The sequence below is a fragment of the Sorghum bicolor genome, chromosome 6, assembly GCF_000003195.3.
Source record: "Sorghum bicolor cultivar BTx623 chromosome 6, Sorghum_bicolor_NCBIv3, whole genome shotgun sequence".
Taxonomy (NCBI): Eukaryota; Viridiplantae; Streptophyta; class Magnoliopsida; order Poales; family Poaceae; genus Sorghum; species Sorghum bicolor.
In genome coordinates, this window is record NC_012875.2 from 44,282,926 (window position 1) to 44,294,650 (window position 11,725).

The following is an 11,725-nucleotide window of genomic DNA, read 5'->3' on the forward strand; positions in this document are numbered from 1 at the left end:
CGTAAAAAAATAATATCCAACCACCAAAAGAATAATATTTTTATACTAAAAATACCTCGAGACATTTCATAGAAACATGGAAAAAAATCTAAGCAACAGGAAAAACGAGTAAGAAAAAGACAACATACAAAAGGAAAAACTCATGCAACAATATATATACTTGAACATCTAAAAATACATCTAGAACATCATAAGTATACCATACGAACATCACAGATATACAACACGAACATTCACATGTGCACATCCAGAAGAACCATATCAAACTAGAAAAAATATATCACACAAGTACTATATGAATACTCAAAGATAGTCATGTAACATTAGACTTATATTATGTGCTCATCCAGAAATACATCTAGAACATCGCATGCATGACATATGAACATCAAAAAGTACAACATATAACATCACATATATGCCATGCGAACATTAGAAAAAAAAACATCTAGAAATATCACATATATACTATATGAACCTCACAAAATATAACACAAAACATCACATGTATATTATATGAACATCACAAAATACATCATAGAACATCACATGTATATTGCGTGAACATCACGTATATATTATGTGAACATCACAAAATGCATTATAGAACATCACACGTCTACAACGTGAACATCACAAAATAGAGCATAAAACATCACGTGTGTACTACCTGAATACTACAAAACACATTATATAACGTTACATGTATACTATGTGAACGTCTCAAAATAAATAAAAGAATATTGTATGTATACTACGTGAACATCTCAACATACAACAGAGCATCACATGTATACTACACGAGCATCACAAAACGTGTCATAGATTATTGTATACTACATGAATATCATAGCATCTTATATAGTACTGAGATTAATCGGAGTAAAAAAATAAAAACATATACAAAACATTAAATACAAAAAGAAAAAAAGAAACAAAACAAAAAGGAATAAAAAATAAAACAAATTAATCAATTACAACATTAAAAAATAAAAGAAAGATAAACAATAAAAAAATAATGACAATTCACATAAAACAAAAATAAAAAAATAGATTGAAGCATGGAAAAATACAAAGGATAAGAAAAAAAAGAAAGAAAAATAACAAGAAAAAGGATAAAGGATAAAAAATAAAAATAAAGAAAATATTAAAAAATGAAAAACATGAATCAAAAGAAAAAACATAATTAGCAAATAAAAAGAAATAAAACAAAAATAGATAAATATTAAAAAGAGTGAAAGTATAACCACAGAAAAAAAAAGAAAAAATAAAATATAAAGAAAACACATGCATCCAACAAGTTACGTGCAGAGTCTAAGACCTTGTTTATATCAAAAAGTTTTTGGATTTTGACATTGTAGCACTTTCGTTTTTATTTGACAAACATTATCTAATCATAGAGTAATTAGGCTTAAAAAATTCGTTTAGCGATTTACAGGTAAACTGTACAATTAGGTTTTTGGTGCATCTAAACAAGACCTAAATGCCAATTTACGTGCAGTCAGTTTGCGTTGTGTCCAGCAGAATGGACCGCATGCTAATGGGCCGTCGTATCCAAGCGAGCTGCGGCAGCGCGGACAAAGCGGAAGTGCGAACAAGACGAGATGCGCGGGAATCCTCAGCGCGGGAAACATCGGCGCGTGTTCCCCGTGGCCGGCATGCATGGGTCCGGCATGGCCATGACTCTATGCCCATGGCTCGTGTGGGGAGCTCTTGGCGGTCGCCAGCGCAGGGCGAGCGCAGGTCCGACGCGGTGCCACGGGGCGGGTGCAGAACTGCATTAAAAAGTTTCGACTTCTAAAATTCGTGTCAGTTAAATTTTTTTAACTTTGACTAATTTTATAGAAAAGAACATCAATATCTATAACATCTCATGAAAATATATTCTATGATAAATCTGATGACATTAATTTAGTAATATAAATCTTAGAGTTTTTTTTTCTAGAAATTCGGTTAAAATTTTAAAAATTTAACTTAGGACAACTCTAAAAGTTAAAGCTTTCAGAGACAGTGAAAGTATTGTATTGGTGTTGTCCTATTTCCATGCTGTTTTTGAGGTCTGCTGGCTGAAGAACGCTAGATTCGTGTTATTTAGATTGCCTTTTATTTTAACACTTGGATTATGATGAGTTAAATTTTTTAATGTAAACTTGTTCTGGTTATTATGACAATTCTTGTTATATGGTACTGCTAGGGCATGGACACTCGTAGAGCTTCGAGTCAGTTCGGCTCGTTATGGCTCATTATATAAATTAGATGAATTCTCCGCGCGTTGTTGTAAGATTTTCTTAAAAACAAATCATTATATATATAACATTACTACATGGTATTCAGTATATTTTATATATGAATGTGACTTGCATGTTATTTTGTTGTATTGGATTTGGTAAACAATCGCTATGCTAATAGAAGAGAAACAATAGAATATTTGATTACACTATAGAGATATAGGTGATCAAACAAATAGCATATGTAGATGACTTGTATGTTAGTAGATTAAATATATAAAGATTTCATATGATATAGATGACATAGATATTTTTTTGTAATTAATATACAATGACATAGACTTAGTGGAAAATGATGTGGACACCTTGTATAAAGAGATAGAACATTTAGTGTGTCACTTAATAGGGAATGACAGTGGCGGAGGCACAGGGTATACCGGGTATGCACCGACATACCCTACAAAACCAGCCAGCAGTAGTATATATATACTACTATATTGTATATACGTTGTATTTGTTTAAAAAAAAACATTCCTGAACACCATCCTGCGATTCATGAGGCCCATGTTACACACTGACAAGACCCACGTGGCGAAGTAACTTCAATTCTCCAAAGTCCAAACGTCCGGTATGTGTGATTGTGATCCGTGCGCTTTTCTAATCTCGATCAGATGGAGCCAATGGAGGAACAGGTGCGTCGCCACCTGACTGGTGTCACGCCCGGGCCGGAAAAGCCCCTGGTGCCCTGCCGCCTTACTCTTGGATTGAAGGATCACCGTCATGTCTCTTTCGCATGTCCCGCATGCAGTATATCTATTTTGGTTAAGTAAAAATATAATCTTTGCTCTTCGTCTAAATTATTTTATACTTTCATGGCTATACTAACATCACAAATAATAAATTGTTTAGTTATTTAGAAATATGTTTTTTTTAATATTTATTCAGTTATGAAGAAAAACTCAGATATTGCATCTAATTGTTTCCCTAATCTAATTGAACCTTCTAATCGTTCGGCTGATCCGATTGAACTAGTAGTGGAAGAGAAATGGTTGGTCTGATTATGAAGATAATATATATATTCATGTCCATTCAGAAGTGTTGAATAAAAGAGTCTGAAAAATAGCATTGTAAGTATATTTAACTATCAATATGACTTTTGAACTATTTATATTGTATTTAGTAGATGGTTTCAAGTTAATCCTTCAATTTAAGCCTCATCATGTTACTTAGTGCATGTATGTACCGAATCACGTTGCAATTGTTACCGAATTGCTAAAATAGATTTACTGGATTATATATGAAATTTTTTTAGTGGCATATCCAAAGCTAAAATCCTAGATTCACTACTGGGGAATGATGTGGATACATTGCATGAAGAGATAATTCATCTAGTGGGGTTTAGCTTTATAAGAGTATACGATGAGCTAGAAGACTAGTTCGTTTGGTCTGTTATTGAGCTCGAGTTAGCTCATTTGGCTCGCGAGTCAAAGCACAAAAATACTATATAGGCAAACACATTACTTGCATGAATGAAATAAACAAGACAAATTTAACGATGCAAAATATAATCCGTTGATTGATCCACTAACAAACAATTCCATTCATCCATACACAGCTTACGACATCATCCATTGAACAATTCCATTCATCCATACAGTTTTCTAGATTGGAGTAAAATAGAAGAGCAACAACTAGACCAAGACAATAAACAGCAGCAGGTCACTAGCAGCCTAGCAGGCTTGCTGTTACATGGCAATGCCCAACAAACAGGCAACAGGTAGCACGCTAGCACTAGCACTATTCCGCTTTTCAACAACACAAAAAATTTTGCGAAACTATAGTATTTTTGTTTGTTTGTGGTAATTATTGTCTAACTATGGGCTAACTAGACTCAAAAGATTCGTCTCGTAAACTCCGACCAAACTGTGCAATTAGTTTTTATTTTCATTTATATTTAATATTCCATGCATGCGTCTAAAGATTCGATGTGACGGAAAATTTTAAAAAATTGTGGATTTTGAGGTGAAAGTAAACAAGGCCTTAGCTAACGCCACAAATCGCACTTGTATAAAGAATATGTTGGAATGACTTTCATGTAAATCATATATTTTAGGACAGTGGCCTGCCTTATTTGCTAATCTAAGGCACGAGCGAGAGCAACACAGCAGGCACTCAGGCAGGCCGCGACTGTACCAGCGAGCGTTAGGCCCACGCGGGCACGCGGCTGGCGGCCCATGCGGCCAGCGACTAAGAGTGAGAGCCATCATCACGGGAAACAGGACAATACGGAATTACGGATCGTTTTTTTTCGCGAACAAGGGCCCGTATATCTTTATTTATTTTACTTATTACCTTATTCATATATATATATATATATATATATATATATATCTGATTAGTTAATGTTTGGCTTCTCAATTTTATCCTAAAAGGTACAATGCACCGACATCCTCACAAGTTGCTGCTATATGGACCGAAGGAAATGACCCTCAGAGATGTTTTGATAGGAGTGTGCTAGTGTATGCAAGAGGAGACCGCCCACTATATATCAAAGCATATCATGGTTGTTATGATCCATTATCATATCCTTTATTTAATCCTAGGGGAGAAACTGGTTGGAATAAATTTATGCCATACAGTGATTCATCTACTATTCAAGCTACTTCATCTACAGTTCAAGCTACTACTACTCCTGTTGAGGCTACAGGTTTAATATCCTTGTATTATTATAAAAAATATAAATTCAAAAATATCTATTTATCTAACTCGGTACTCTTATTTTCTAATAAATTTTCTAATAGACGAGGGTCAAGATGACGCCGACATACAACAAGGTGAATACTTAAGTAGCCTTGTCGAGGAAAATCAATCTGGAAAATTTGTGACAGCACGAGAATACTATTGTTTCTTAATGCAAGTTAGAAAGGGTCTTTCTAACATCGTGTTATTCGGAGGACGACTTTTCCAGCAGTGGGCTGTCGACATGTATATCAAGATTGAGTCTATGAGGCTTGATTGGTATTCTAACCCGGCAAACCAGAAACTGATACGAGCTGAACTATATCAGGTGAGGCAAATGTGTTCTTTGCAAAATTATTTAAGGGTACATTATATATAATAATATATCATTATCAAATTTAAATCACTAAAAAGGGATTTATTGTGCTGGTTCATATAGGGTCTGGTTGATGTAGTTTCTAACGGAGAGACTAGAGCTTCTGAAATTGGCAAGAGAATTGTGTTGCCACGGTCATTCCCAGGTGGTGATCGTGACATGATGCGACGGTACCTTAATGCAATGGCCATTGTGCAGCGTTTCGGCAAACCAGATTATTTCATTACGATGACATGCAATCCGCACTGGCAGGAGATATTAGAAAATCTAGAGCCTGGGCAACAACCACAAGACAGACCAGACCTGGTTTCAAGAGTATACAGGGCTAAGTTACGATCATTGATGGATTTATTAGTGAAGAAAAGATACTTTGGAGATGTTGCAGCCTATGTGCACGTCACAGAATTTCAGAAAAGGGGTTTGCCCCATGAACACATCCTATTGATTATGCACTCAAGAAGTAAGTTGACAAACCCTGATGCATATGACAAACATATTTGTGCAGAGATACCAGATAAGGACAAGTACCCTGTGTTGCACAAACTTGTGATTAAGCATATGCTACATGGACCATGTGGCGCCTTAAATAGAAAGTGTCCTTGTATGGTCGATGGAGCCTGTCGGTTTCAGTATCCCCGACAATTTAGTGAGGCAACACAACAGGGCAAAGATTCATATCCTTTGTACAGGAGGAGAGATGACGGACGTCGAGTGAAAATAAGAGGTGCAGAGTTAGACAATAGGTGGGTAGTTCCATATAATCCTGGACTCTTTATGAGGTATAATTGCCACATGAACGTGGAGGCATGCTCAAGCATCAAAGCCTGTAAGTACCTGTTTAAATATGTATACAAAGGCCATGACCGTGCGGAATTCTTAGTTGAAACTCCTGGAGTTATCAATGAGATTCGTCGATACCGGGATGCTAGATATATATCGCCGCCTGAAGCCGTGTATAGGATTTTTGGCTTTCATCTTTTTGGTGTATATCCCTCTGTTTTGCAACTCCAGTTACACCTACCAAACATGCAGTCTGTCATTATTGATGAGTCTCAAAATCTACAAGATGTTATCAATAATAAATCTTCAACTATGACTACACTCACAGAATACTTCAATATGAATCGCACTGATAGTTTTGCAAGGACATTATTATATAGGGAGTTCCCAGAACACTACCGGTGGATCAGTGGTCGCAAGGTGTGGCAGAGAAGAAAGAAGAAGGCAGGGCAGATTGGTAGGATTGTGTATGCGCACCCAGCAGAGGGGGAGAGATATTTCTTGAGAGTGCTTCTAAACCATGTAAGAGGTTCAACCTCATATGAGGATTTAAGAACAGTGGATGGCATCACATACTCTACATTCAGAGAAACATGTGAAAAGCCAGGGCTTGTTGAGACAGATAAATCCCTTGATGATGCCTTGGTTGATGCTAAAACTTTTCAGATGCCGGCCGCACTACGCAGATTATTTGCAACTATTCTTGTATTTTGTGAGGCTACCAACATACGTGAGCTATGGGTGAAACACAAGGAATCATTGTCTGAGGATTATAAAAGAGACAATTCTAACTCAAGTGTTGTTGAGCAAATGGTGTTGAGAGACATTAGAGATATGCTTCAGTCAATGGGGAAGGATATCAGAAATTATGATCTTCCTGAGCTCAATGACGCTGGTAGGTTTCATGCAAACAAATTCCTATATTTTTTAATAATTATTCAATAATATTTTTCTGTCATGATCAACTTTTTTGCATTCAAGAAAATTGACATTTTATTACTTACTGTGAAATAGTTCAATTTTCTAATGACATGATGAGAGAGGTCAAAGAGGAGCTTTCCATACAAGTAGACCAGGAACATTTGGATATATATAAATCTCTTAACAACGAGCAACAAGCTGGATTTGATGAAATCGTACATCATGTATTGAATAACAAGAGCCGGGTGTTCTTCGTTGATGGTCCAGGAGGAACAGGCAAGACATTTTTATACAAGGCAATTCTTGCTAGAGTGCGCTCAGAGGGATTAATAGGAATTGCTACTGCAACTTCTGGCATAGCAGCATCAATATTGCCTGGAGGACGCACGTCACACTCAAGATTCAAAATCCCAATTACACTTGCTGAGAATAGCACATGCAGCTTCGGAAAGCAAAGCGGCACCGCAGAGTTACTCCGTAGGGCGTCCTTGATTATATGGGATGAGGCTGCTATGACAAGGCGCCAAGCAGTTGAGTGTCTTGATAGGTCTCTGCAAGATATTATGAACTGTTCATTGCCATTCGGGGGTAAAGTTATGGTGTTTGGAGGAGATTTTAGACAAGTGCTTCCTGTGGTCCCACGAGGAACTAGAGCACAAGTAACTGATGCGTCATTACAGAGATCTTATTTATGGGATAATATAAGGAAGATAATACTGACACGTAACATGAGGGCTCAAACTGACCCATGGTTTTCAAGTTACCTCCTTAGAATTAGGAATGGAACTGAAGAAACCATAGAAAATGATTATGTTCGTCTGCCAGAAGATATTGTGATTGGTTATACAGATGACAATGAAGATTCCATAAACACACTCATTCAGCATGTTTTTCCTTCACTTGAGGAAAATGCGAGATCAGCGGAGTATATGAGTACACGTGCCATCCTCTCAACAAAAAATGAGCATGTCGATCAACTAAACACAAAGATGATTGCCATGTTTCCAGGTGAGGAGAAGGTTTATCATAGCTTTGACTCTGTTGATGATGATTCAAGAAACAACTACCCAATTGAGTTTCTGAATTCCATCACTCCAAATGGTCTCCCTCCACATGTGCTAATAGTAAAAATCAACTGCCCTGTCATCCTACTCCGTAATCTTGATCCTAATAATGGCTTGTGCAATGGAACAAGACTAATGGTTAGAGCATTCCAAGACAATGCGATTGACGCAGAAATCGTTGGTGGCCAACATCAAGGAAAGAGGGTGTTCATAACTAGGATCCCTATGTCTCCATCAGATGATATTTCTCTCCCTTTCAAATTAAAGAGGAAACAATTCCCAATTCGGTTGAGTTTTGCAATGACCATCAATAAAGCTCAAGGGCAAACCATCCCAAATGTTGGGATCTATCTTCCAGAACCTGTGTTCTCACATGGACAACTCTATGTTGCATTGTCGAGGGGTGTTTCAAGATCAACTACAAGAGTTTTGGCTAAACCAAATCAGGAATTGGATGGCACAGGGAACACCACCAAGAATATTGTTTACAAAGACATCCTAAATTGTTGATTAATGGTGGGATACTTACTCAAAAAAATATTTTTTGTCCTTCATCATTTTTTTTGTTATTTAATTTAATTTAATTTCATTTCCACTATTGACAGGTGTGAAGCCTTCCCTGTATTCCCTCGACATAAGAGCAAATACATGGAAAGATGACATCTTCAGTTTATATATATCACAAAAAGAATGCACTCTTATTTTTCTCATCTGTTGTAATGCAAAGGCAAATCGTATCTTATTTTAATATGTACTTTGGCATGACTTAATGCCCTGAGTTCTGAGACGTCCGTCACAATTAAGTTTAGCAAATCCTTCTGGTGGTTACTCTGTTTTTATCTTGTCAGATGAGGAACAGGATCTCATCTGAATTTTTCAAACACTGAACATTCTGGTCATTTGTGCCATGTATGTGCACTTCTCGGTCTGTTTCCTTCACGCACGGCACATTGCTCGCTCCACCAGAGATACAGCAGAATTACTTCTAGGCGTTGAGTTGCATCTTTAAGTTTTATCACCTCCTCTACTCCTTCCTTAGCTGAAGTTGTCGCCGGTAGGAGGATCCTAACCTGCTCTAGCTGTAGCTCATTCCATATCTGACGCAATGAACACAAAATCTATTCTCATTCTCTGTCGTCTCAAATACACCAGCAGAGCCAAGCTATTACGTCCGAAGATAAATACACAAGGTGACGTTCTCACGTTTCTATAGAAGAAGGGCCTTGTTTAGTTCATTCGCCGAAAAAAATTCGGAACATTGTAGTACTTTCGTTTGTTTGTGATAATTATTGTCTAATTATGAACTAACTAGGCTCAAAAGATTCGTCTCGTAAATTTTGACCAAACTGTGCAATTAATTTTTACTTTCGTTTATATTTAATACTTCATGCATGCGTCTAAAGATTCGATGTGACGGAAAATCTTGAAAAAGTTTTTGGATTTTGGGTGGAAGTAAACAAGGCCAAGAACAAGATGCGTCAACTCCATTCAGGTGATGTCATTATTGAAAAAATATCGTTATTTTGTTCTTTTTAGTTACACCCTAGAATGAAAACCGTGGCGTGCCACGGGCACTATACTAGTTCATTAAATAGAAATGAAGTTTTGATCGGTTGCCTTGTTTAGATCCAAAAACTTTTTGATTTTGACACTGTACCACTTTTGTTTTTATTTGACAAACATTATCTAATCATAGAGCAACTAGGCTTAAAAGATTCGTCTCGTGATTTACAGTTGAACTGTACAATTAGATATCTTTTTATCTATATTTATTGTTTCATGCATGTGCCGCAAGATTCGATGTGATAAGAAATCTTATAAAATTTTAGATTTTTAGATGCATCTAAACAAGACCTTAGGCTCGGCTAGTGGCGACAGGCCATTAGCAAAAACTAGGGATCGGTTTGACTTCGAGGCAGCATCCTGCCCTACGCTGATCGATCAGACTCATGCCATCGGCGGTCAGCTGTCGCCTGTTGCCCGTCGTTGACTTGTTGTCCAGTAGTTCTTGTCCTTGTGATCTCGTCCGGTTTGACCTTTCGCCCTAGGTGAATTTGGGATCAAAAATTCAGAATTATTCAGGTGAGATTCAATAATCTTTGTTCTTTGACTTTTTAAAAAGAGTAGTCCCTAAATTTGTATTAGTGTGTCATCCCGGTCCCTAAACTCGCAAATCGACTGTTTAGGTCCTCGAACTTGTTTGTCTGTATCATCTCAGTCCCCACTGGTGGAGCCACCGCCCGGCCACCCCGGGCGGCCGGCCGGGCTCCTCGCCAAAATGCAAAAGAAATCTTCTTTATATTTATATAGAATTCTGTGATTTTATAGTTAAATATTTTTACTTAATGAGAATTGCCCGGGCTCCTGAAATCTTCCGGCTTCGCCACTGTCAGTCCCTAAACTTGTTAAGTTCTGTCATTCCGGTCCCTAAACTTAGAAATCAGCCGTTTAAGTCCTCAAATTTGTTTAGTTGTGTCATCCCGGTCCCTAAACTTGATTTTGAGTCTCATATGGGTCAAAACAAAGCGATCTAAAAACTCTATATCAAAAATAATTCATAACTTTTTCATATGTACTCGAATGAAGACAAACTTTATATCAAAGTTGTAGCCCTTAATGAGTTCTACAACTTTGTAGTTGAAATGTTTTTTATTTAGATTCATTTAATATCACAAAATTTATTTTTAAATTTTAAATTTCTAGATCTAAAAACTTTCAAAAAATATTTTGGGACCTCAAAAAATTTCAATTTAAAAACTTTTCAACTACAAAGTTGTAGATCGCATTGCTTACTACAAATTTGATATAAAGTTTATCTTCATTTGAATTCATATGAAAAAGTTATGAATTATTTTCCTATATAGAGTTTTTAGATTCGCCCTACTTTGATCTAGATGAGACTTAAAAACAAGTTTAGGGACCAGGATGACACAATTGAACAAGTTTGAGGACCTATATGGGAGATTTCTAAGTTTAGGGACTAGGTTGACACAACTGAACAAGTTTAGGTACCTAAACGATTGTTTTGCAAGTTTAGGGACCGGGATGACACACCCAAACAAGTTTAGAGACCGGTGATAGATTTTAAAATATGTGTATTTTAGTTGCTAATTGCTTAGCGCTAAATTTATAAAATCATCTATCACACAGCAAGGCACATGATTTTGCCAACAACAAAGTATCATGTGAGTGATCCACAATCCCACGTGAGAGTTCAGTTGTGCAAGCGTAATTTATTTAATTATTTGGCACTATGTTCTTTATAATATTTATGCAGTTATGAAAAGAGACGGGAACATTGCATCTTTTTTTCAGAAGCATGAAGCAAAGAAGGAGGCAGCAGCAGCTGCTATTACTTCTAATCGTTCCCCTGGTCCTATTGAATCTCTGTTGGAAGAGTAGACTCACGACATAGTAGTTGAGGAAATGGTAAATCCTATGCTATCGCCATCGCCGCCGCTACAACCGTCTCACCAAATCCACGGTTTAATAACGAACCATGTTAACTTACCATAACAACAACTCAATTCCTATCGAATTCCTTCCTATCTAATTCCTTCCTATCGAATTCCTATAGTAAAATTCCTATAGGATAGAACGTACACAGGGTGTACACA